Source organism: Nerophis lumbriciformis, linkage group LG33, assembly GCF_033978685.3.
Source record: "Nerophis lumbriciformis linkage group LG33, RoL_Nlum_v2.1, whole genome shotgun sequence".
NCBI lineage: Eukaryota > Metazoa > Chordata > Actinopteri > Syngnathiformes > Syngnathidae > Nerophis > Nerophis lumbriciformis.
The window spans coordinates 25,120,050-25,147,226 of NC_084580.2; the positions used below are offsets into that span (position 1 = coordinate 25,120,050).

Sequence of the window (27,177 nt, forward strand, 5' to 3'; positions counted from 1 at the left end):
CGGAGCAGGAGGGGATAGAAAGAGAAAAAAACGAAGACAGAGGGGGAAATTGTGGGGACAAAAGGGGGATTAGACAGAGAGACAAAAACAACAACAACAACAATAGAGCAACATCAGCAAATACGACATGTACAAATATGATGGTAAAAGTAATAGCAAATAAGCAGTTAGCGAAAAATAAAAAATAATACAGAAATGACAATGAGCATTATTACACTACAAATGGATCAATACAAATACCAATAGAAATAGCGCTATTGATAATGAACAATACCAATAATTTACCTTTATTATCAACAATACAGTTGTTTAAATGCAACAATACATATACGTCATGATAACTTGAGATACGAAAGAATGCAGAAAAATGGAGGGGGAGAAAGAGAAGCAACCTACATTAACCTTGTAGATTGTTATAGTCACAATAGGTTAAGCTTTGTCAGTGTGCCATGTGTTACACCCAGTTTACCCTAGGGCAACAACGTCAATATATGTTTGATGAAACGTGATTATGTGCATGAGTGTAAGTATGCATATGTACTTGTATATGTACAGAATGTGTATATGTGTTTGTACAATGAATGTATATGTACAGAATGTGTATATGTGTTTGTACAGTGAATGTATATGTACAGTATGTGTATGTGTATGTTTGTATATTGAATGTGCGTGTGGATGTACGAACATTAGGTAGGTAAATATGTACTGTATTTGTGTATGTATGTGGGAGCGTAGGTACCTATGTACGTATGTGAGCATATGTGAATTTGCATGTACAATACATTCGACTCCCAGAGTGCGTGGGAGCCAGAGCACGGCCCCATCACCCCCGAGAGCCCAACCCACAAACAGGAGGCGTGGTGCCCAGGGAACCAGGGACCACCGCCCCCACGCAGCCAAGCCGGCCAGCGACAGGAACCCCAGAGCCCGACCCACCGTACCGCCCACAAGGGCCAGCAGCAGGCCGCAGACAGACGCACCCGGCAGAGGACAGGGCACGAGAAAAGCAGGGGACAGCCAGACCCCAAGCCAGCGAGAGACCACACCCCACACGGGCAGAAAGGCGAGACGCCCCGCCCGAGGGACCCAGAGACTCCCCGCAACCGGACGGGAAGACCGCCCCCGCCCCACCGGCAACCGGGCCCCCACGAGCCCACCCCCCACCCCCGGAGAGCGCGGCGAGGCCAGCCCCCGGCCACCCCACCCAAACCGGCCGCCGCAGGACCACCCAGGCACAGGGCCACGGGAACCACCCACCCCACCCGCAGGGACCCCAACGATGGAGATGGAACAACCAGCAACCGCCCCGCCGAGCCCCCCCCCCCCTGAGGGAGGGGAAAATTAAAAAATAATATTAATAAAATATATTAAAAAATAAATAAATTAATTAATTAATTAATTAATTAATTTAAAAAAAAAAAGAATTAAAAGAAGATCACAGACATGCTGACAAACAAGGTCACTACCCCAGCAACTGGCCGACTCGCAGCACCTCGGAATACCTTGCAGCACCAAGCTACCACAATAGACGCAGGGCAGGGACTAGGCCCAACAGGCCCCAACCAAGACGGGCACCCGGAAGGGATGGACAGCGGGACCCAGGAGCTCCAGACACGCAGTTCGGATGCAGTAGCCTGAGGCGTCGACCCCCGTCTGACAGGCAGGCCCAGAGCGTACCCCCAGAAATATACATACATACATACATATATACATACACATACACACATACACGTATACATACCCACACATACACATATATACATATACATACACATATGTACACATACACATATATAAACATACATACATACACACACATATACATACATATACACAGTTCGTCAGCCCCGACAGCCATCACGCGCGCGCGCTGCCACCAGTCACAACATCAGCCACACCCCTGCACCAGACCCAGCAGCCACGGGCGCCCACACCACAAACAAACGGCAGCAGAAACAGCAGCCGCAATAACCCCAGACAGCCAGCACCAGCCAATCAAATCAAAGCGATCAAAAAAAACTGCGACCAGCAACCACACGCCACCAGGGCCACGGAGACCAGCCGGCGCCAGCCCGCCGGTCAGCCCGAACGCCAACACGCAAACAAGAGACACCAACAACCCCCCCAACCAAAAGGCCCCCCACCCCAACCCAAACCCGCACAAACACACCACCGCCCAAACAACCGAGACACAGCATCCAGACCAGACACGGGGGCTGCGCCGCCACCACACCAAGTCACCAACAGAGACCCCACAGCGCAAGGTCGGGCCACACGGGCACGGACCCCATCCAACAGGAAGTGAGACCCGCGCGACGCCACACACAAATAAATAATAAGATTAAAAAAATAAAAAATAAAAAAATAAAATAAAATAAAAAATAAAATTTAAAAAATAAAATAAAATAGAAATAAGTAAATAATAAAAATAAAAATAATAAATACATTAAAAATAAAAAAATATATATAACAATAATAAATGAATAAAAGCCTGGCAGGCCACCAGACCGCAGTCCCCGCCGGCCGACGAGGCAATGAGGGGTGCGCCGAACCCCAAACCCCCCATGCATGTGTACAAGGCCCCCAGAGTGTCTACTGTGTAGTTAAAATTAGGAGGTCAGCCGTTACTCACCCTATCTCTAAGGGAGAGACCCATCACCCGGCGGAGGAAACTCATTTCGGCCGCTTGTACCCGTGATCTTGTCCTTTCAGTCATAACCCAAAGACCATGACCATAGGTGAGGATGGGAACGTAGATCTTGTACCCGTGATCTTGTCCTTTCGGTCATAACCCAAAGACAATGACCATAGGTGAGGATGGGAACGTAGATCTTGTACCCGTGATCTTGTCCTTTCGGTCATAACCCAAAGACCATGACCATAGGTGAGGATGGGAACGTAGATCTTGTACCCGTGATCTTGTCCTTTCAGTCATAACCAAAAGACCATGACCATAGGTGAGGATGGGAACGTAGATCTTGTACCCGTGATCTTGTCCTTTCAGTCATAACCCAAAGACCATGACCATAGGTGAGGATGGGAACGTAGATCTTGTACCCGTGATCTTGTCCTTTCAGTCATAACCCAAAGACCATGACCATAGGTGAGGATGGGAACATAGATCGACCGGTAAATTGAGAGCTTTGCCTCCCGGCTCAGCTCAACGGATCGATACAGTGTTCGCATTACTGAAGACGATCTCACGATCCACTCTTTCATCACTCGTGAACAAGACTCCAAGGTACTTGAACTCCTCCACTTGGGGCAAGATCTCCTCCCCAACCCGGAGATGGCACTCCACCCTTTTTCCGGGCGAGAACCATGGACTCGGACTTGGCGGTGCTGATTCCCATCCCGATCCAGTGAGAGCTGAAGATCCTGGCCAGATGAAGCCATCAGGACCACAACATCTGCAAAAAAGCAGAGACCTTCTTCTTCTGTCGTGTGTCTTTAGACTTTCAGCTCTGTTGAGGCGAGCCAGGTCAACGTGTCATCGTCCAGGTCAATCAGACCTTGTTCGCCATTCGGTGGCCGGTGTTTGGGGCAACTAGTGACTGTGTGCTTTACTGTCTGGACTGAGTCCCCACATCGCTGCTCCGTAGCGTCCGACGCCGGTCCTCAAGCGGTTGAGGGTTGTCCACTGCTTCCGGGGCAGTTCCTGGCCGGAGACGTATGTAGTGGTGCAGCCTAGATGGTTCTGCTAACTTCCACTGTTCTCTCCATCTCGTTTGGACCCAGGCGGCCTTGGAAGTATCAGCTGATGTTGTGCTGAGCAGCTCGTGGGCTTGCATGGCAAAGGGGCGCCTTGACTTTAGGCGCACGCGTCGCGGTGTTTCTGTGACGATCTTATGGAGAAGGTTGGATTCGCTGGTCTGTGCCTTTCGGGAGAGGGCCAGTGTGGCTGCTTCTCGTCTGATGTTTGCCTGGGGCGATGCCAGCGAGGACCTAATCCTGCAGCCACCAAACCCGCCCTGACTGCACCTAGAAATTCTGTCCATAAAATTTATGAACAGAATCTGTGACAAAGGGCAGCCTTGGCGGAGTCCAACCGTCACTGGAAACGGGTCCGACTTACTGCCGGCAACGCGGACCAAGCTCTGGCACTGATCGTACAGGGAGCGGACCGCCCCAATCCCCATACTCTCTGCACACATGGTCGAATGCCTTCTCCAAGTCCACAAAGCACATGGAGACTGGTTGGGCAAACTCCCATGCACCCTCAGGGACCCTGCCGAGAGTATAGAGCTGGTCCACAGTTCCACGACCAGGACCAAAACCACACTGTTCCTCCGTTTGACTATCCTCAAGCGGTTGAGGGTTGTCCACTGCTTCCGGGGCAGTTCCTGGCCGGAGACGTATGTAGTGGTGCAGCCTAGATGGTTCTGCTAACTTCCACTGTTCTCTCCATCTCGGGGCGATGACAGCGAGGACCTAATCCTGCAGCCACCAAACCCGCCCTGACTGCACCTAGAAATTCTGTCCATAAAAGTTATGAACAGAATCTGTGACAAAGGGCAGCCTTGGCGGAGTCCAACCGTCACTGGAAACGGGTCCGACTTACTGCCGGCAATGCGGACCAAGCTCTGGCACTGATCGTACGGGGAGCGGACCGCCCCAATCCCCATACTCTCTGCGCACACGGTCGAATGCCTTCTCCAAGTCCACAAAGCACATGGAGACTGGTTGGGCAAAACTCCCATGCACCCTCAGGGACCCTGCCGAGAGTATAGAGCTGGTCCACAGTTCCACGACCAGGACCAAAACCACACTGTTCCTCCGTTTGACTATCCTCAAGCGGTTGAGGGTTGTCCACTGCTTCCGGGGCAGTTCCTGGCCGGAGACGTATGTAGTGGTGCAGCCTAGATGGTTCTGCTAACTTCCACTGTTCTCTCCATCTCGGGGCGATGACAGCGAGGACCTAATCCTGCAGCCACCAAACCCGCCCTGACTGCACCTAGAAATTCTGTCCATAAAAGTTATGAACAGAATCTGTGACAAAGGGCAGCCTTGGCGGAGTCCAACCGTCACTGGAAACGGGTCCGACTTACCGCCGGCAATGCGGACCAAGCTCTGGCACTGATCGTAAAAGGAGCGGACCGCCCCAATCCCCATACTCTCTGCGCACACGGTCGAATGCCTCCTCCAAGTCCACAAAGCACATGGAGACTGGTTGGGCAAACTCCCATGCACCCTCAGGGACCCTGCCGAGAGTATAGAGCTGGTCCACAGTTCCACGACCAGGACCAAAACCGCACTGTTCCTCCGTTTGACTATCCGGCGTAGCCTCCTCTCCAGTACACCTGAATAGACCATAATCAGTATATCGTATCTAATTACATCTACCTTGTATATATTATTGCCTTCCCACTTGATGAGTACTGCCTTCCCACTGGATGAGTACTGCCTTCCCACTGGATGAGTACTACCTCCCCACTTGATGAGTACTACCTTCCCACTTGATGAGTACTACCTTCCCACTTGATGAGTACTACCTTCCCACTGGATGAGTACTACCTTCCCACTTGATGAGTACTACCTTCCCACTTGATGAGTACTACCTTCCCACTTGATGAGTACTACCTTCCCACTGGATGAGTACTACCTTCCCACTTGATGAGTACTACCTTCCCACTTGATGAGTACTGCCTTCCCACTTGATGAGTACTACCTTCCCACTTGATAAGTACTGCCTTCCCACTTGATGAGTACTGCCTTCCCACTGGATGAGTACTACCTTCCCACTGGATGAGTACTACCTCCCCACTTGATAAGTACTGCCTTCCCACTGGATTAGTACTACCTTCCCACTTGATGAGTACTACCTTCCCACTGGATGAGTACTACCTTCCCACTTGATGAGTACTTCCTTCCCACTTGATGAGTACTACCTTCCCACTGGATGAGTACTACCTTCCCACTTGATGAGTACTACCTTCCCACTTGATGAGTACTTCCTTCCCACTTGATGAGTACTACCTTCCCACTTGATGAGTACTACCTTCCCACTTGATGAGTACTGCCTTCCCACTTGATGAGTACTGCCTTCCCACTTGATGAGTACTACCTTCCCACTTGATACGTACTGCCTTCCCACTGGATGAGTACTACCTTCCCACTTGATGAGTACTGCCTTCCCACTTGATAAGTACTGCCTTCCCACTGGATGAGTACTACCTTCCCACTTGATGAGTACTGCCTTCCCACTTGATGAGTACTACCTTCCCACTTGATAAGTACTGCCTTCCCACTGGATGAGTACTACCTTCCCACTTGATAAGTACTGCCTTCCCACTGGATGAGTACTACCTTCCCACTGGATGAGTACTACCTTCCCACTTGATGAGTACTGCCTTCCCACTGGATGAGTACTACCTTCCCACTTGATGAGTACTACCTTCCCACTTGATGAGTACTACCTTCCCACTGGATGAGTACTATCTTCCCACTTGATGAGTACTACCTTCCCACTGGATGAGTACTATCTTCCCACTTGATGAGTACCACCTTCCCACTTGATAAGTACTGCCTTCCCACTGGATGAGTACTACCTTCCCACTGGATGAGTACTGCCTTCCCACTTGATGAGTACTGCCTTCCCACTTGATGAGTACTACCTTCCCACTTGATGAGTACTACCTTCCCACTTGATGAGTACTACCTTCCCACTTGATGAGTACTGCCTTCCCACTTGATGAGTACTACCTTCCCACTTGATGAGTACTACCTCCCCACTTGATAAGTACTGCCTTCCCACTGGATGAGTACTACCTTCCCACTGGATGAGTACTACCTTCCCACTTGATAAGTACTGCCTTCCCACTTGATGAGTACTGCCTTCCCACTTGATGAGTACTACCTTCCCACTTGATGAGTACTGCCTTCCCACTGGATGAGTACTACCTTCCCACTTGATGAGTACTACCTTCCCACTTGATGAGTACTACCTTCCCACTTGATGAGTACTACCTTCCCACTTGATGAGTACTACCTTCCCACTTGATAAGTACTGCCTTCCCACTTGATGAGTACTGCCTTCCCACTTGATGAGTACTACCTTCCCACTTGATAAGTACTGCCTTCCCACTGGATGAGTACTGCCTTCCCACTTGATAAGTACTGCCTTCCCACTGGATGAGTACTACCTTCCCACTGGATGAGTACTACCTTCCCACTTGATGAGTACTGCCTTCCCACTTGATGAGTACTACCTTCCCACTTGATGAGTACTGCCTTCCCACTGGATGAGTACTACCTTCCCACTTGATGAGTACTACCTTCCCACTTGATGAGTACTACCTTCCCACTGGATGAGTACTACCTTCCCACTTGATGAGTACTACCTTCCCACTTGATGAGTACTACCTTCCCACTGGATGAGTACTGCCTTCCCACTGGATGAGTACTACCTTCCCACTTGATGAGTACTACCTTCCCACTTGATAAGTACTGCCTTCCCACTGGATGAGTACTACCTTCCCACTTGATGAGTACTACCTTCCCACTTGATGAGTACTACCTTCCCACTGGATGAGTACTACCTTCCCACTTGATAAGTACTGCCTTCCCACTGGATGAGTACTACCTTCCCACTTGATAAGTACTACCTTCCCACTTGATAAGTACTGCCTTCCCACTGGATAAGTACTGCCTTCCCACTGGATGAGTACTACCTTCCCACTGGATGAGTACTACCTTCCCACTTGATGAGTACTACCTTCCCACTTGATGAGTACTACCTTCCCACTGGATGAGTACTGCCTTCCCACTTGATGAGTACTACCTTCCCACTTGATGAGTACTGCCTTCCCACTTGATGAGTACTACCTTCCCACTTGATGAGTACTGCCTTCCCACTTGATAAGTACTGCCTTCCCACTGGATGAGTACTACCTTCCCACTTGATGAGTACTACCTTCCCACTGGATGAGTACTACCTTCCCACTTGATGAGTACTGCCTTCCCACTTGATGAGTACTACCTTCCCACTTGATGAGTACTGCCTTCCCACTTGATGAGTACTGCCTTCCCACTTGATGAGTACTACCTTCCCACTTGATGAGTACTGCCTTCCCACTGGATGAGTACTACCTTCCCACTTGATGAGTACTGCCTTCCCATTGGATGAGTACTACCTTCCCACTTGATAAGTACTGCCTTCCCACTGGATGAGTACTGCCTTCCCACTTGATAAGTACTGCCTTCCCACTGGATGAGTACTGCCTTCCCACTTGATGAGTACTACCTTCCCACTTGATAAGTACTGCCTTCCCACTGGATGAGTACTACCTTCCCACTTGATAAGTACTGCCTTCCCACTGGATGAGTACTACCTTCCCACTTGATGAGTACTACCTTCCCACTTGATAAGTACTACCTTCCCACTTGATGAGTACTACCTTCCCACTTGATAAGTACTGCCTTCCCACTTGATGAGTACTGCCTTCCCACTTGATGAGTACTACCTTCCCACTTGATGAGTACTGCCTTCCCACTGGATGAGTACTACCTTCCCACTTGATGAGTACTACCTTCCCACTTGATGAGTACTACCTTCCCACTTGATGAGTACTACCTTCCCACTTGATAAGTACTGCCTTCCCACTTGATGAGTACTGCCTTCCCACTGGATGAGTACTACCTTCCCATTTGATGAGTACTACCTTCCCACTTGATGAGTACTACCTTCCCACTTGATGAGTACTACCTTCCCATTTGATGAGTACTACCTTCCCACTTGATAAGTACTGCCTTCCCACTGGATGAGTACTACCTTCCCACTGGATGAGTACTACCTTCCCACTTGATGAGTACTACCTTCCCACTGGATGAGTACTACCTTCCCAGAGTTCACGGGAAGTTCTGTCTCCTGTTGCAAGTCAAAGTTACATCATCACAGCTGCTTCACATTATCCAGGAATTTTCTTCCAAGCAAATAGTCGGAGCGAGGAACACTTCAGGATACAAAATGTTCCCAGTGGTTGAACATGAAGGGCAGATAACTATTGTAGTAAAGATGTAAAAAGGGAGTAATATGACTAATAAGTAGTCATCCAAATACTTCAGTAAAAGGGAGTATTCACTATTTAGTGACAAAACTACCCGAGTACTGAGATACTGGTGAGTAACTTGACTGTTTTTTATTGGTACTTGTACTTTGTGAAATGGAGTCATGACAGTTGCAAAGTTAGCCCAAAAAAAAAGGTAGCATGCTAATGTTAGCAGAGGCCAGGTCATACAACGCTAAGGTGGACGGCCGGGAAATTAGCTGAATGAGTGTAAAACTAGCTTAAAAATAATGTTAGCATGCTAATGTTAGCCTAGTAACAGTTAGCATGTGTTACGTACCAAGTTATATGACTCTAAGATGTACGGAAAAGCGTATAGTTAGCTAGAAAAGTTAACATATGTCAAGTACCAAGTCATGCGACAAAAAAAGTTCACAAGCTAATATTAGCATGCTAACATGGTAACGTTAGTATGCTAACAGTTAGCATGTGTCACGTACCAAGTTATATGACCCAAAGGTGTACGGCTGCGAAATTTGCTTAAAAAAAAATGTTAGCAGGCTAATGTTGAAATACTAGCAATATAATGTTAGCATGCTAATGTTAGCAGAGGCCAAGTCATACAACGCTAAGGTGCACGTCTGCGAAATTAGTTGAAAACGTCAAAAAAATTGCTAAAAGCTTAGCACGCCAGTATATTAAAGTTAACATGCTAACAGTAAGTATATGTCACGACCAAGTTATATGATTCTGAGATGTAGGGTTGTAAATTTGTTTAAAAAAAAAAAAAAAGTTAGCACGCCAATGTTAGCATGCTAACAGTTAACTTGTGTCAAGTACCATGTTATATGACTCTGAGGTGTACGCCTTTGAAATAAGCTGAAAAAGTGTCAAATTTGCTAAAATTTTCTTTGAAAAGTTAGCATGTTAATGTTAGTAGGTTAACAATTAGCATGTGTCACTACCAAGTTACATGACTTCAAGGTGCACGTCTCCGAAATTAGTTGAAAACGTCAAAAAAAATTGCTAAAAAGTTAGCATGCCAGTATATTAACGTTAACATGCTAACAGTAAGTATATGTCACGACCAAGTTATATGATCCTGAGATGTAGGGTTGTAAAATTGGCTAGCAAAAAGTTAGCATAATAATGTTAGCATAATAGCCTATTAACGTTGGCATGCTAACAGTAAGTATATGTCATGACCAAGTTATATGATTTAGAGATGTAGGGTTGGAAATTTGTAAAAAAAAAAAAAAAAAAAAGGTAGCACACCAATGTTAGCATGCTAACAATTAACTTGTGTCAAGCACCATGTTATATGACTATGAGGTGTACGCCTGTGAAATTAGCTGACAGTGTAAAATTTGCAAAAAATGTCTTTGAAAAGTTAGCATGTTAATGTTAGTGTGTTAGCAGTTAGCATGTGTCACTACCAAGTTATATGACTGTAAGGTGCACGTCTGCGAAATTAGTTGAAAATGTCAAAAAAAATTGCTAAAAAGTTAGCATGCCAGTATATTAACGTTAACATGCTAACAGTAAGTATATGTCACGACCAAGTTATATGATTCTGAGATGTAGGGTTGTAAAATTGGCTAGCAAAAAGTTAGCATAATAATGTTAGCATGCTAGCCTATTAACGTTGGCATGCTAACAAAGTATATGTCATGACCAAGTTATATGATTTAGAGATGTAAGGTTGGAAATTTGTAAAAAAAAAAAAAAAAAAAAAAAAAAAAGGTAGCACACCAATGTTAGCATGCTAACAGATAACTTGTGTCAAGCACCATGTTATATGACTCTGAGGTGTACGCCTGTGAAATTAGCTGACAAAGTGTAAAATTTGCAAAAAAATGTCTTTGAAAAGTTAGCATGTTGATGTTAGTGTGTTAGCAGTTAGCATGTGTCACTACCAAGTTATATGACTGTAAGGTGCACGTCTGCGAAATTAGTTGAAAATGTCAAAAAAATTGCTAGAAAGTTAGCATACCAGTATATTAACGTTAACATGCTAACAGTAAGTATATGTCACGACCAAGTTATATGATTCTGAGATGTTGGGTTGTAAAATTGGCTAGCAAAAAGTTAGCATAATAATGTTAGCATGCTAGCCTATTAACGTTGGCATGCTAACAAAGTATATGTCATGACCAAGTTATATGATTTAGAGATGTAAGGTTGGAAATTTGTAAAAAATAAAATAAAATAAAAAAGGTAGCACGCCAATGTTAGCATGCTAACAGTTAACTTGTCTCAAGCACCATGTTATATGACTATGAGGTGTACGCCTGTGAAATTAGCTGACAAAGTGTAAAATTTGCAGAAAATGTCTTTGAAAAGTTAGCATGTTAATGTTAGTGTGTTAGCAGTTAGCATGTGTCACTACCAAGTTACATGACTTTAAGGTGCACGTCTCCGAAATTAGTTGAAAACGTCAAAAAAATTGCTAAAAAGTTAGCATGCCAGTATGTTAACGTTAACATGCTAACAGTAAGTATATGTCACGACCAAGTTATATGATTCTGAGATGTAGGGTTGTAAAATTGGCTCGCAAAAAGTTAGCATAATAATGTTAGCATGCTAGCCTATTAACGTTGGCATGCTAACAAAGTATATGTCATGACCAAGTTATATGATTTAGAGATGTAGGGTTAGACATTTGTAAAAAAAAATTTAAAAAAAAAAAGTAGCACGCCAATGTTAGCATGCTAACAGTTAACTTGTGTCAAGCACCATGTTATATGACTATGAGGTGTACGCCTGTGAAATTAGCTGACAAAGTGTAAAATTTGCAAAAAATGTCTTTGAAAAGTTAGCATGTTAATGTTAGTGTGTTAGCAGTTAGCATGTGTCACTACCAAGTTACATGACTTTAAGGTGCACGTCTGCGAAATTAGTTGAAAATGTCAAAAAAATTGCTAAAAAATTAGCATGCCAGTATATTAACGTTAACATGCTAACAGTAAGTATATGTCACGACCAAGTTATATGATTCTGAGATGTAGGGTTGTAAAATTGGCTAGCAAAAAGTTATCATAATAATGTTAGCATGCTAGCCTATTAACGTTGGCATGCTAACAAAGTATATGTCATGACCAAGTTATATGATTTAGAGATGTAGGGTTGGAAATTTGTAAAAAAAAAAAAAAAAAAAAAGGTAGCACACCAATGTTAGCATGCTAACAGTTAGCTTGTGTCAAGCACCATGTTATATGACTATGAGGTGTATGCCTGTGAAATTAGCTGACAAAGTGTAAAATTTGCAAAAAATGTCTTTGAAAAGTTAGCATGTTAATGTTAGTGTGTTAACAGTTAGCATGTGTCACTACCAAGTTACATGACTGTAAGGTGCACGTCTGCGAAATTAGTTGAAAATGTCAAAAAAATTGCTAAAAAGTTGGCATGCCAGTATATTAACGTTAACATGCTAACAGTAAGTATATGTCACGGCCAAGTTATATGATTCTGAGATGTAGGGTTGTAAAATTGGCTAGCAAAAAGTTAGCATAATAATGTTAGCATGCTAGCCTATTAACGTTGGCATGCTAAAAAAGTATATGTCATGACCAAGTTATATGATTTAGAGATGTAGGGTTGGAAATTTGCACAAAAAAAAAAAAAAAGGTAGCACACCAATGTTAGCATGCTAACAGTTAACTTGTGTCAAGCACTATGTTATATGACTATGAGGTGTACGCCTGTGAAATTAGCTGACAAAGTGTAAAATTTGCAAAAAATGTCTTTGAAAAGTTAGCATGTTAATGTTAGTGTGTTAGCAGTTAGCATGTGTCACTACCAAGTTATATGACTGTAAGGTGCACATCTGCAAAATTAGTTGAAAATGTAAAAAAAAATTGCTAAAAAGTTGGCATGCCAGTATATTAACGTTAACATGCTAACAGTAAGTATATGTCACGACCAAGTTATATGATTCTGAGATGTAGGGTTGTAAAATTGGCTAGCAAAAAGTTAGCATAATAATGTTAGCATGCTAGCCTATTAACGTTGGCATGCTAACAAAGTATATGTCATGACCAAGTTATATGATTTAGAGATGTAAGGTTGGAAATTTGTAAAAAAAAAAAAAAAAAAAAAAAAAAAAAGGTAGCACACCAATGTTAGCATGCTAACAGATAACTTGTGTCAAGCACCATGTTATATGACTCTGAGGTGTACGCCTGTGAAATTAGCTGACAAAGTGTAAAATTTGCAAAAAATGTCTTTGAAAAGTTAGCATGTTGATGTTAGTGTGTTAGCAGTTAGCATGTGTCACTACCAAGTTATATGACTGTAAGGTGCACGTCTGCGAAATTAGTTGAAAATGTCAAAAAAATTGCTAGAAAGTTAGCATACCAGTATATTAACGTTAACATGCTAACAGTAAGTATATGTCACGACCAAGTTATATGATTCTGAGATGTTGGGTTGTAAAATTGGCTAGCAAAAAGTTAGCATAATAATGTTAGCATGCTAGCCTATTAACGTTGGCATGCTAACAAAGTATATGTCATGACCAAGTTATATGATTTAGAGATGTAAGGTTGGAAATTTGTAAAAAATAAAATAAAATAAAAAAGGTAGCACGCCAATGTTAGCATGCTAACAGTTAACTTGTCTCAAGCACCATGTTATATGACTATGAGGTGTACGCCTGTGAAATTAGCTGACAAAGTGTAAAATTTGCAGAAAATGTCTTTGAAAAGTTAGCATGTTAATGTTAGTGTGTTAGCAGTTAGCATGTGTCACTACCAAGTTACATGACTTTAAGGTGCACGTCTCCGAAATTAGTTGAAAACGTCAAAAAAATTGCTAAAAAGTTAGCATGCCAGTATGTTAACGTTAACATGCTAACAGTAAGTATATGTCACGACCAAGTTATATGATTCTGAGATGTAGGGTTGTAAAATTGGCTCGCAAAAAGTTAGCATAATAATGTTAGCATGCTAGCCTATTAACGTTGGCATGCTAACAAAGTATATGTCATGACCAAGTTATATGATTTAGAGATGTAGGGTTAGACATTTGTAAAAAAAAATTAAAAAAAAAAAAGTAGCACGCCAATGTTAGCATGCTAACAGTTAACTTGTGTCAAGCACCATGTTATATGACTATGAGGTGTACGCCTGTGAAATTAGCTGACAAAGTGTAAAATTTGCAAAAAATGTCTTTGAAAAGTTAGCATGTTAATGTAAGTGTGTTAGCAGTTAGCATGTGTCACTACCAAGTTACATGACTTTAAGGTGCACGTCTGCGAAATTAGTTGAAAATGTCAAAAAAATTGCTAAAAAATTAGCATGCCAGTATATTAACGTTAACATGCTAACAGTAAGTATATGTCACGACCAAGTTATATGATTCTGAGATGTAGGGTTGTAAAATTGGCTAGCAAAAAGTTATCATAATAATGTTAGCATGCTAGCCTATTAACGTTGGCATGCTAACAAAGTATATGTCATGACCAAGTTATATGATTTAGAGATGTAGGGTTGGAAATTTGTAAAAAAAAAAAAAAAAAAAAAGGTAGCACACCAATGTTAGCATGCTAACAGTTAGCTTGTGTCAAGCACCATGTTATATGACTATGAGGTGTATGCCTGTGAAATTAGCTGACAAAGTGTAAAATTTGCAAAAAATGTCTTTGAAAAGTTAGCATGTTAATGTTAGTGTGTTAACAGTTAGCATGTGTCACTACCAAGTTACATGACTGTAAGGTGCACGTCTGCGAAATTAGTTGAAAATGTCAAAAAAATTGCTAAAAAGTTGGCATGCCAGTATATTAACGTTAACATGCTAACAGTAAGTATATGTCACGGCCAAGTTATATGATTCTGAGATGTAGGGTTGTAAAATTGGCTAGCAAAAAGTTAGCATAATAATGTTAGCATGCTAGCCTATTAACGTTGGCATGCTAAAAAAGTATATGTCATGACCAAGTTATATGATTTAGAGATGTAGGGTTGGAAATTTGCACAAAAAAAAAAAAAAAGGTAGCACACCAATGTTAGCATGCTAACAGTTAACTTGTGTCAAGCACTATGTTATATGACTATGAGGTGTACGCCTGTGAAATTAGCTGACAAAGTGTAAAATTTGCAAAAAATGTCTTTGAAAAGTTAGCATGTTAATGTTAGTGTGTTAGCAGTTAGCATGTGTCACTACCAAGTTATATGACTGTAAGGTGCACATCTGCAAAATTAGTTGAAAATGTAAAAAAAAATTGCTAAAAAGTTGGCATGCCAGTATATTAACGTTAACATGCTAACAGTAAGTATATGTCACGACCAAGTTATATGATTCTGAGATGTAGGGTTGTAAAATTGGCTAGCAAAAAGTTAGCATAATAATGTTAGCATGCTAGCCTATTAACGTTGGCATGCTAACAAAGTATATGTCATGACCAAGTTATATGATTTAGAGATGTAAGGTTGGAAATTTGTAAAAAAAAAAAAAAAAAAAAAAAAAAAAAGGTAGCACACCAATGTTAGCATGCTAACAGATAACTTGTGTCAAGCACCATGTTATATGACTCTGAGGTGTACGCCTGTGAAATTAGCTGACAAAGTGTAAAATTTGCAAAAAATGTCTTTGAAAAGTTAGCATGTTGATGTTAGTGTGTTAGCAGTTAGCATGTGTCACTACCAAGTTATATGACTGTAAGGTGCACGTCTGCGAAATTAGTTGAAAATGTCAAAAAAATTGCTAGAAAGTTAGCATACCAGTATATTAACGTTAACATGCTAACAGTAAGTATATGTCACGACCAAGTTATATGATTCTGAGATGTTGGGTTGTAAAATTGGCTAGCAAAAAGTTAGCATAATAATGTTAGCATGCTAGCCTATTAACGTTGGCATGCTAACAAAGTATATGTCATGACCAAGTTATATGATTTAGAGATGTAAGGTTGGAAATTTGTAAAAAATAAAATAAAATAAAAAAGGTAGCACGCCAATGTTAGCATGCTAACAGTTAACTTGTCTCAAGCACCATGTTATATGACTATGAGGTGTACGCCTGTGAAATTAGCTGACAAAGTGTAAAATTTGCAGAAAATGTCTTTGAAAAGTTAGCATGTTAATGTTAGTGTGTTAGCAGTTAGCATGTGTCACTACCAAGTTACATGACTTTAAGGTGCACGTCTCCGAAATTAGTTGAAAACGTCAAAAAAATTGCTAAAAAGTTAGCATGCCAGTATGTTAACGTTAACATGCTAACAGTAAGTATATGTCACGACCAAGTTATATGATTCTGAGATGTAGGGTTGTAAAATTGGCTCGCAAAAAGTTAGCATAATAATGTTAGCATGCTAGCCTATTAACGTTGGCATGCTAACAAAGTATATGTCATGACCAAGTTATATGATTTAGAGATGTAGGGTTAGACATTTGTAAAAAAAAAATTAAAAAAAAAAAGTAGCACGCCAATGTTAGCATGCTAACAGTTAACTTGTGTCAAGCACCATGTTATATGACTATGAGGTGTACGCCTGTGAAATTAGCTGACAAAGTGTAAAATTTGCAAAAAATGTCTTTGAAAAGTTAGCATGTTAATGTTAGTGTGTTAGCAGTTAGCATGTGTCACTACCAAGTTACATGACTTTAAGGTGCACGTCTGCGAAATTAGTTGAAAATGTCAAAAAAATTGCTAAAAAATTAGCATGCCAGTATATTAACGTTAACATGCTAACAGTAAGTATATGTCACGACCAAGTTATATGATTCTGAGATGTAGGGTTGTAAAATTGGCTAGCAAAAAGTTATCATAATAATGTTAGCATGCTAGCCTATTAACGTTGGCATGCTAACAAAGTATATGTCATGACCAAGTTATATGATTTAGAGATGTAGGGTTGGAAATTTGTAAAAAAAAAAAAAAAAAAAAAGGTAGCACACCAATGTTAGCATGCTAACAGTTAGCTTGTGTCAAGCACCATGTTATATGACTATGAGGTGTATGCCTGTGAAATTAGCTGACAAAGTGTAAAATTTGCAAAAAATGTCTTTGAAAAGTTAGCATGTTAATGTTAGTGTGTTAACAGTTAGCATGTGTCACTACCAAGTTACATGACTGTAAGGTGCACGTCTGCGAAATTAGTTGAAAATGTCAAAAAAATTGCTAAAAAGTTGGCATGCCAGTATATTAACGTTAACATGCTAACAGTAAGTATATGTCACGGCCAAGTTATATGATTCTGAGATGTAGGGTTGTAAAATTGGCTAGCAAAAAGTTAGCATAATAATGTTAGCATGCTAGCCTATTAACGTTGGCATGCTAAAAAAGTATATGTCATGACCAAGTTATATGATTTAGAGATGTAGGGTTGGAAATTTGCACAAAAAAAAAAAAAAAGGTAGCACACCAATGTTAGCATGCTAACAGTTAACTTGTGTCAAGCACTATGTTATATGACTATGAGGTGTACGCCTGTGAAATTAGCTGACAAAGTGTAAAATTTGCAAAAAATGTCTTTGAAAAGTTAGCATGTTAATGTTAGTGTGTTAGCAGTTAGCATGTGTCACTACCAAGTTATATGACTGTAAGGTGCACGTCTGCGAAATTAGTTGAAAATGTAAAAAAAAATTGCTAAAAAGTTGGCATGCCAGTATATTAACGTTAACATGCTAACAGTAAGTATATGTCACAAACAAGTTATATGATTCTGAGATGTAGGGTTGTAAAATTGGCTAGCAAAAAGTTAGCATAATAATGTTAGCATGCTAGCCTATTAACGTTGGCATGCTAACAAAGTATATGTCATGACCAAGTTATATGATTTAGAGATGTAGGGTTTGAAATTTGTTTAAAAAAATTAAAAAAAAACGGTAGCACGCTAATGTTAGCATGCAACAGTTAACTTGTGTCAAGCACCATGTTATATGACTATGAGGTGTACGCCTGTGAAATTAGCTGACAAAGTGTAAAATTTGCAAAAAATGTCTTTGAAAAGTTAGCATGTTGATGTTAGTGTGTTAGCAGTTAGCATGCGTCACTACCAAGTTATATGACTGTAAGGTGCACGTCTGCAAAATTAGTTGAAAACGTCAAAAAAATTGCTAAAAAGTTAGCATGCCAGTATATTAACATTAACATGCTAACAGTTAGCATGTGTCACTACCAAGTTATATGATATTTGCACGTCTGTGAAATTATCTTAACAAGTCTAAAAATTAGCTAAAAGGTTAGCATGCGAGCATATTAACTTTAACATGCTAACAGTAAGTGTATGTCACGACCAAGTTATATGATTCTGAGATGTAGGGTTGTAAAATTGGCAAAAAAAAAGTTAGCATGCTAATGTTGCCGTGCTAGCATGCTAGCAGATGAAAATGAACAACTATGCTATAATCAGGCTTATCCACAGTCTGTAAAGCAGACTGTAAATAAATAAAAGTAGTGCAACCTTTTCACAAAATACTCAAACGCTAAAATACAATTTTAATGTTTTCATAATCCAAACCCTAACCCTAACCCTAATTCTAAACCAGAACCCAGAAACATGGCGTTTACGGCCACTAAAGCGTAAAAACTGTCAACATAATGTGTCATTAAAAAGTCAGCATGCTAATGTTAAAATACTAGTAATATAATGTTAGCATGCTAGGAGTTAGCATATATTAAGTATATGGTAAAGTATATTATAGCCTCCAAGTTGCCGTAATGAAGAAACAGGATTACTGTCATTGTCCCGCTAATCTATGAGCGCACACGTCCTGTGGAAGACAACTCCCATAATCCTCGGGGTCGCTAACAGTAACCCGATCCAAATGTTATGAAAGCTGTTCCACATTCCAGCTGAAGCGTCGCACATCTGTTGTGTCATGATGACGCTAACACAATATGTTATTGTTACGTCACCCACAAATGTCCACGGGCTTCTAGCAGCGTGGGAACTTCCTCCCGTGCTGAATTTATCCACCTTGAGTCTACTATTGGCACTTTTGATATTGTGCTATATTATTACTAGATCCATCCATCCATCCAGCCTAAGCAGAGAAGCCCAGACTTCCCTCTCCCCAGCCACTTGGTCCAGCTCCTCCCGGGGGATCCCGAGGCCTTCCCAGGCCAGCCGGGAGACATAGTCTTCCCAACGTGTCCTGGGTCTTCCCCGTGGCCTCCTACCGGTCGGACGTGCCCGAAACACCTCCCTAGGGAGGCGTTCAAGTGGCATCCTGACCAGATGCCCGAACCACCTCATCTGGCTCCTCTCCATGTGGAGGAGCATTGGCTTTACTTTGAGCTCCCCCCGGATGACAGAGCTTCTTACCCTATCTCTAAGGGAGAGACCCACCACCCGGCGGAGGAAACTCATTTCAGTACCCGTGATCTTGCCCTTTCGGTCATAACCCAAAGACCATGACCGTAGGTGAGGATGGGAACGTAGATCGACCGGTAAATTGAGAGCTTTTCCTCCCGGCTCAGCTCCTTCTTCACCACAACGGATTCGATACAGCGTCCGCATTACTGAAGACGCCGCACCGATCCGCCTGTCGATCTCACGATCCACTCTTCCCTCACTCGTGAACAAGACTCCGAGGTACTTGAACTCCTCCACTTGGGGCAAGATCTCCTCCCCAACCCAGAGATGGCACTCCACCCTTGTCCGGGCGAGACCCATGGACTCGGACTTGGAGGTGCTGATTCCCATCCCAGTGGCTTCACACTCGGCTGCGATCCGATCCAGTGAGAGCTGGAGATCCTGGCCAGATGAAGCCATCAGGACCACATCATTTGCTAAAAGCAGAGACCTAATCCTGCAGCCACCAAACCAGATCCCCTCAACGCCTTGACTGCGCCTAGAAATTCTGTCCATAAAAGTTATGAAAGTTATTACTAGGTTTTTGAGTAAAATATTTGATTGACATGAAACCAGTATAACCAGACAGGTCTTGTAAAGACGATTCCAGCGATATAAGTAATGTTGTCCTGTGGTAAATAATAAGAAAGTTATGGATCTTTAAAACCGGTGAAAACTCACTTCTGGGGACAGAATTCACCCTGGGGCTTGATCCGGTTTCCTCCGTGAACCTGACAAGGTCCTTAAACCCACGACGAGCCTATGCGAGGTGGTAGGAGAAGACAAACCAATGTCGATTCCGCCGACGCAGGCCGACCACCTCATCTGGCTCCTCTCGATGTGGAGGAGCAGCGGCTTTACTTTGAGCTCCCCCCGGATGACAGAGCTTCTCACCCTATCTCTAAGGGAGAGACCCGCCACCCGGCGGAGGAAACTCATTTGGGCCGCTTGTACCCGTGATCTTGTCCTTTCGGTCATAACCCAAAGCTCATGACCGTAGGTGAGGATGGGAACGTAGATCGACCGGTAAATTGAGAGCTTTTCCTCCCGGCTCAGCTCCTTCTTCACCACAACGGATCGATACAGCGTCCGCATTACTGAAGACGCCGCACCGATCCGCCTGTCGATCTCACCATCCACTCTTCCCTCACTCGTGAACAAGACTCCAAGGTACTTGAACTCCTCCACTTGAGGCGAGATCTCCTCCCCAACCCGGAGAAGGCACTCCACCCTTATCCGGGCGAGACCCATGGACTCGGACTTGGAGGTGCTGATTCCCATCCCAGTGGCTTCACACTCGACTGCGAACCGATCCAGTGAGAGCTGGAGATCCTGGCCAGATGAAGCCATCAGGACCACATCATTTGCAAAAAGCAGAGACCTAATCCTGCAGCCACCAAACCGGATCCCCTCAACGCCTTGACTGCGCCTAGAAATTCTGTCCATAAAAGTTATGAAAGTTATTACTAGGTTTTTGAGTAAAATATTTGATTGACATGAAACCAGTATAACCAGACAGGTCTTGGAAAGACGATTCCAGCGATATAAGTAACGTTGTCCTGTGGTAAATAATAAGAAAGTTATGGATCTTTAAAACCGGTGAAAACTCACTTCTTGTGACAGAATTCACCCTGGGGCTTGATCCGGTTTCCTCCGTGAACCTGACAAGGTCCTTAAACCCACGACGAGCCTATGCGAGGTGGTAGGAGAAGACAAACCAATGCCGATTCCGCCGACGCAGGCCGACCACCTCATCTGGCTCCTCTCCATGTGGAGGAGCAGCGGCTTTACTTTGAGCTCCTCGCGGATGACAGAGCTTCTCACCCTATCTCTAAGGGAGAGACCCGCCACCCGGCGGAGGAAACTCCTTTGGGCCGCTTGTACCCGTGATCTTGTCCTTTCGGTCATAACCCAAAGACCATGACCGTAGGTGAGGATGGGAACGTAGATCGACCGGTAAATTGAAAGCTTTGCCTTCCGGCTCAGCTCCTTCTTCACCACAATGGATCGATACAGCGTCCGCATTACTGAAGACGCCGCACCGATCCGCCTGTCGATCTCACCATCCACTCTTCCCTCACTCGTGAACAAGACTCCGAGGTACTTGAACTCCTCCACTTGGGGCAAGATCTCCTCCTCAACCCGGTGATGGCACTCCACCCTTGTCCGGGCGAGAACCATGGACTCGGACTTGGAGGTGCTGATTCCCATCCCAGTGGCTTCACACTCGACTGCGAACCGATCCAGTGAGAGCTGAAGATCCTGGCCAGATGAAGCCATCAGGACCACATCATCTGCAAAAAGCAGAGACCTAATCCTGCAGCCACCAAACCGGATCCCCTCAACGCCTTGACTGCGCCTAGAAATTCTGTCCATAAAAGTAATGAAAGTTATTACTAGGTTTTTGAGTAAAATATTTGATTGACATGAAACCAGTATAACCAGACAGGTCTTGTAAAGAAGATTCCAGCGATATAAGTAACGTTGTCCTGTGGAAAATAATAAGAAAGTTATGGATCTTTAAAACCGGTGAAAACTCACTTCTTGGGACAGAATTCACCCTGGGGCTTGATCCGGTTTCCTCCGTGAACCTGACAAGGTCCTTAAACCCACGACGAGCCTATGCGAGGTGGTAGGAGAAGACAAACCAATGTCGATTCCGCCGACGCAGGCCGACCACCTCATCTGGCTCCTCTCGATGTGGAGGAGCAGCGGCTTTACTTTGAGCTCCCCCCGGATGACAGAGCTTTTCACCCTATCTCTAAGGGAGAGACCCGGCACCCGGCGGAGGAAACTCATTTGGGCCGCTTGTACCCGTGATCTTGTCCTTTTGGTCATAACCCAAAGACCATGACCGTAGGTGAGGATGGGAACATAGATCGACCGGTAAATTGAGAGCTTTGCCTTCCGGCTGAGCTCCTCCTTCACCACAACGGATCGATACAGCGTCCGCATTACTGAAGACGCCGCACCGATCCGCCTGTCGATCTCACAATCCACTCTTCCCTCACTCGTGAACAAGACTCCAAGGTACTTGAACTCCTCCACTTGAGGCAAGATCTCCTCCCCAACCCGGAGATGGCACTCCACCCTTGTCCGGGCGAGAACCATGGACTCGGACTTGGAGGTGCTGATTCCCATCCCAGTGGCTTCACACTCGGCTGCGAACCGATCCAGTGAGAGCTGGAGATCCTGGCCAGATGAAGCCATCAGGACCACATCATCTGCAAAAAGCGGAGACCTAATCCTGCAGCCACCAAACCGGATCCCCTCAACGCCTTGACTGCGCCTAGAAATTCTGTCCATAAAAGTTATGAAAGTTATTACTAGGTTTTTGAGTAAAATATTTGATTGACATGAAACCAGTATAACCAGACAGGTCTTGTAAAGAAGATTCCAGCGATATAAGTAACGTTGTCCTGTGGTAAATAATAAGAAAGTTATGGATCTTTAAAACCGGTGAAAACTCACTTCTTGGGACAGAATTCACCCTGGGGCTTGATCCGGTTTCCTCCGTGAACCTGACAAGGTCCTTAAACCCACGACGAGCCTATGCGAGGTGGTTGGAGAAGACAAACCAATGTCGATTCCGCCGACGCGGGCCGACCACCTCAGAACCATCTACGGTACTCTGGAATGCTCTACCGGTAACAGTTACAGATGCTACCTGAGTATGTACACTAGCCTTTAGAAAGACCCCCTTTTAGACCAGTTGATCTGCCGTCTCTTTTCTGCTCTGCCCCCCCTCTCCTGCACAAAGAAGTTATTAGGCGACCACAGATGAGGCGCTACCTGTTCCAAGTCTGGACCCAGGATGGACCACTCCTCTGTGCATCAGTCGGTGATGTCTCTGCGCTGCTGACTTGTCTCCATTCAAGTTGATCTCCTGATGGTCCCACTATGGACTGGATTCTTACACTATTAACTAGATCCACTATGGACTGGACTCTCACACTATTAACTAGATCTACTATGGAGTTTACTATCACACTATTAACTAGATCCACTATGGACTGGATTCTTACACTATTAACTAGATCCACTATGGACTGGACTCTCACACTATTAACTAAATCCACTATGGACTGGACTCTCACACTATTATGTTAGATCCACTATGGACTGGACTCTCACACTATTAACTAGATCTACTATGGACTTTACTATCACACTATTAACTAGATCCACTATGGACTGGATTCTTACACTATTAACTAGATCCACTATGGACTGGACTCTCACACTATTAACTAAATCCACTATGGACTGGACTCTCACACTATTATGTTAGATCCACTATGGACTGGACTCTCACACTATTAACTAGATCCATTATGAACTGGATTCTTACACTATTAACTAGATCCACTATGGACTGGACTCACACTATTAACTAGATCCATTATGGACTGGATTCTTACACTATTAACTAGATCCACTATGGACTGGACTCTCACAATATTATGTTGGATCCACTATGGACTGGACTCTCACTATTATGTTAGATCCACTATGGACTGGACTCTCACTATTATGTTAGATCCACTATGGACTGGACTCTCACACTATTATGTTAGATCCACTATGGACTGGACTCTCACTATTATGTTAGATCCACTATGGACTGGACTCTCACTATTATGTTAGATCCACTATGGACTGGACTCTCACTATTATGTTAGATCCACTATGGACTGGACTCTCACTATTATGTTAGATCCACTATGGACTGGACTCTCACACTATTATGTTAGATCCACTATGGACTGGACTCTCACTATTATGTTAGATCCACTATGGACTGGACTCTCACACTATTATGTTAGATCCACTATGGACTGGACTCTCACACTATTATGTTAGATCCACTATGGAATGGACTCTCACACTATTATGTTAGATCCACTTGACGTCCATTGCACCAGTCGCCCAAGGGGGTCCCCACATCTGCGGTCCCCTCCAAGGTTTCTCATTGTCCCACTGGGTTGAGTTTTTCCTTGCCCTGATGTGGGATCTGAACCGAGGATGTCGTTGTGGCTTGTGCAGCCCTTTGAGACACTTGTGATTTAGGGCTATATAAATAAACTTTGACTGATTGATTAAAAAAAGTGATATCACATATACTTTGTGACATTTGTTATTCATTATATGAAAAAAAATATGTATTTTTTTATTTTAATTAAAAAAAATTTTTTTATTTGTTTGTTTTTTTGTGTGCAAATTGTGTGGAATCACTCTGGCCCTTTAATGACTGGACCGCTCCATTCATGTTGAAATATGGGTTGTATCATCACACTTTGTGACGAATTAATAAAAAATGGCCATAAAAGACAATCATTTGTTTATGCACAAGAATAAAAACAAAGTAATCGGATTAGTGATGAAGAATTCTTACATTTTTAGTCACTTTGTCTCACTGCTTTGACAAGCTTCCATGAGTACGAACGGGGTGGAAAGGAAGTGCTTTCAAAATAAAAGTGTAATGAACGTCACTTTCAATCATTTTAACACCCCATGATGGTTGTGAATTAGCCTAAAATTACTAATATTCATTACACAAAAATTGAAGCGCGTACGTTGATTTACAGAGATGGTTCGAGGAATTAACCGACACACTGTGCTTTTATTGTGAAAGACATAAGCGGAAGCTTAGGCTTTACGGCTGAGCGGCTTGACCAGGCCGCCGCTGGCTGGGAGCAGGATGCTGTCAGGCCGAGCGGACGCACCGACGTAGCGGATGGCAACCTTTGTTACCCCCGCAGCATCACGGTAAGAACCGTTAACGTCTTTAATCCCTCCTCACCGGGACGCCGGCCTTTCAAACGGCGACGGCAGCGCTTGACGGTCAACGCCGCGGGGCTCTCACTTCGGCGTCGAAAAAACGAAGCTATTGTTCGCGTAAATGTCACCTAGCTCATTTATTTACATGTTACTTTGTGTTAGGCTACTAAAGATGGCGGATGTGTCCTCGCAGGCCTTTTTGACACACCGCTAGCGAGCATCCATGACGGTGCTGTGATATCGGCATCGGTATTTATCAGCTGCCAATGGCTACCGAGCAGCTTCCGGTTTTATTAGCGGCAACTTCCGGTTTTTAGATTGGGACGTTTTTGTTTCGCGTTTGTGTCGTTAAAGCCAGCGACTCAGTAGACGTCGGTTTTCGTCGCACGCCCTACTTTTTCGTAAGATTCGGGTTTTCCGGGAAAATTGTCGCCAAAAGTTTGCCTCGGTTTTCACATTTTAGACTTTACATAAGATCCTGGGCTAAAATCTGTATCACGATATACGTGTTTTGTATCGAACTATATATAGATAATTAATTATCAAGTGAAATTACGCCAAAACGCACAATTAAGTTTTTATTCACGTACAATTCACAGGTAAAAAATAATTAAAATAAGGGTGGAATTTTTAAGAACATTTTACCTTTAAGAAAATTGTTCTCAAAGTTGTGAATGATTTTTAATTGAATTTATTTTTTATTTTTTATTGCAAATAATTTTTATTTTTTATTTATTTTTGCATAACTATTTGCAAGTATAAAGTAAAACAAACGATTCAGAAGTATAAAAACACATTTCTGCGAGTAAATAAACGATTATTCAAATAAAAATAAAAATTCGTTAGTATAAAAATAAATTTTTGCAAGTAAAAAAGAACATTCGGAAACATAAAACAAATTTTCCGCAATAAAAAATAATACATCGGTTTTTCGCACGCCCTACTTTTCGTAGCATTCGGTTTTCGGGGAAAAATTGTCGCCAAAACTTTGCCTCGGTTGTCACATTTTAGACTTTACATAAGATCCTCGGCTAAAATCTGTATCACGATATACGTGTTTTGTATCGGACGATATCGATAATTAATTATAAAGTGAAATTATGCCAAAACGCACAAAAACGTTTTTACTCACGCACAATTCACAGGTAAAAAATAATTAAAATAAGGGTGGAATTTTTAAGAAAATTTTACCTTTAAGAAAATTGTTCTCATATTTGTGAATGATTTTTTTATTGAATTTATTTTTTATTTTTTATTGCAAATAATTTTTATTTTTTATTTATTTTTGCATAACTATTTGCAAGTATAAAGTAAAACAAACGATTCAGAAGTATAAAAACACATTTCTGCGAGTAAATAAACGATTATTCAAATTAAAAAAAATATTCGTTAGTATAAAAATTTATTTTTGCTAGTAAAAAAGAACATTCGTAAACATAAAACTAATTTTCCGCAATATAAAATAATACATCGGTTTTTCGCACGCCCTATTTTTCATAGCATTTGGTTTTCGGGGAAAAATTGTCGCCAAAAGTTTGCCTCGGTTTTTGTGTAGGTGAGAACAAGATTCCTTGTCACATTTTAGACTTTACATAAGAATCTGGGCTAAAATCTGTATCACGATATATGTGTTTTGTATCGAACGATATATAGATAATTAATTATAAAGTGAAATTACGCCAGAACGCATAAAAACGTTTTTTAATCACGCATGATTCACAGGTAAAAAAAATAATTAAAATAAGGGTGGAATTTTTAAGAAAATTTTACCTTTAAGAAAATTGTTCTCATATTTGTGAATGATTTTTAATTGAATTGATTTTTCATTTTTTATTGCGAATAATTTTTATTTATTTATTTTTGCAAGTATAAAGTAAAACAAATGATGCAGAAGTATAAAAACAATTTTCTGCAAAAAAATAAAACGATTATTCCAATAAAAAAAATAATTTGTTAGCATAAAATAAATTTCTGCAATAAAAAAAGAACTTTCGGAAACATAAAACTAATTTCCTACAAAAAAAATTAATACATCGGTTTTTCGTACGCCCTACTTTTCGTAGGATTCGGTTTTCGGGGAAAAATTGTCGCCAA

At 42.1% G+C, this 27,177-nt stretch overlaps 1 protein-coding gene across 1 annotated transcript in view; it reads left to right on the plus strand.

The window, feature by feature from the left end:
- Window positions 1-25,001: 25,001 nt before the first annotated feature.
- Window positions 25,002-27,177, plus strand: part of fam110b (family with sequence similarity 110 member B) — a 41,841-nt gene continuing 39,665 nt past the window's right edge. The window contains exon 1 of the mRNA XM_061928954.1: window positions 25,002-25,071. The gene's annotated coding sequence lies outside the window, so the exon portion shown is untranslated. The remainder of the gene's footprint in view (window positions 25,072-27,177) is intronic.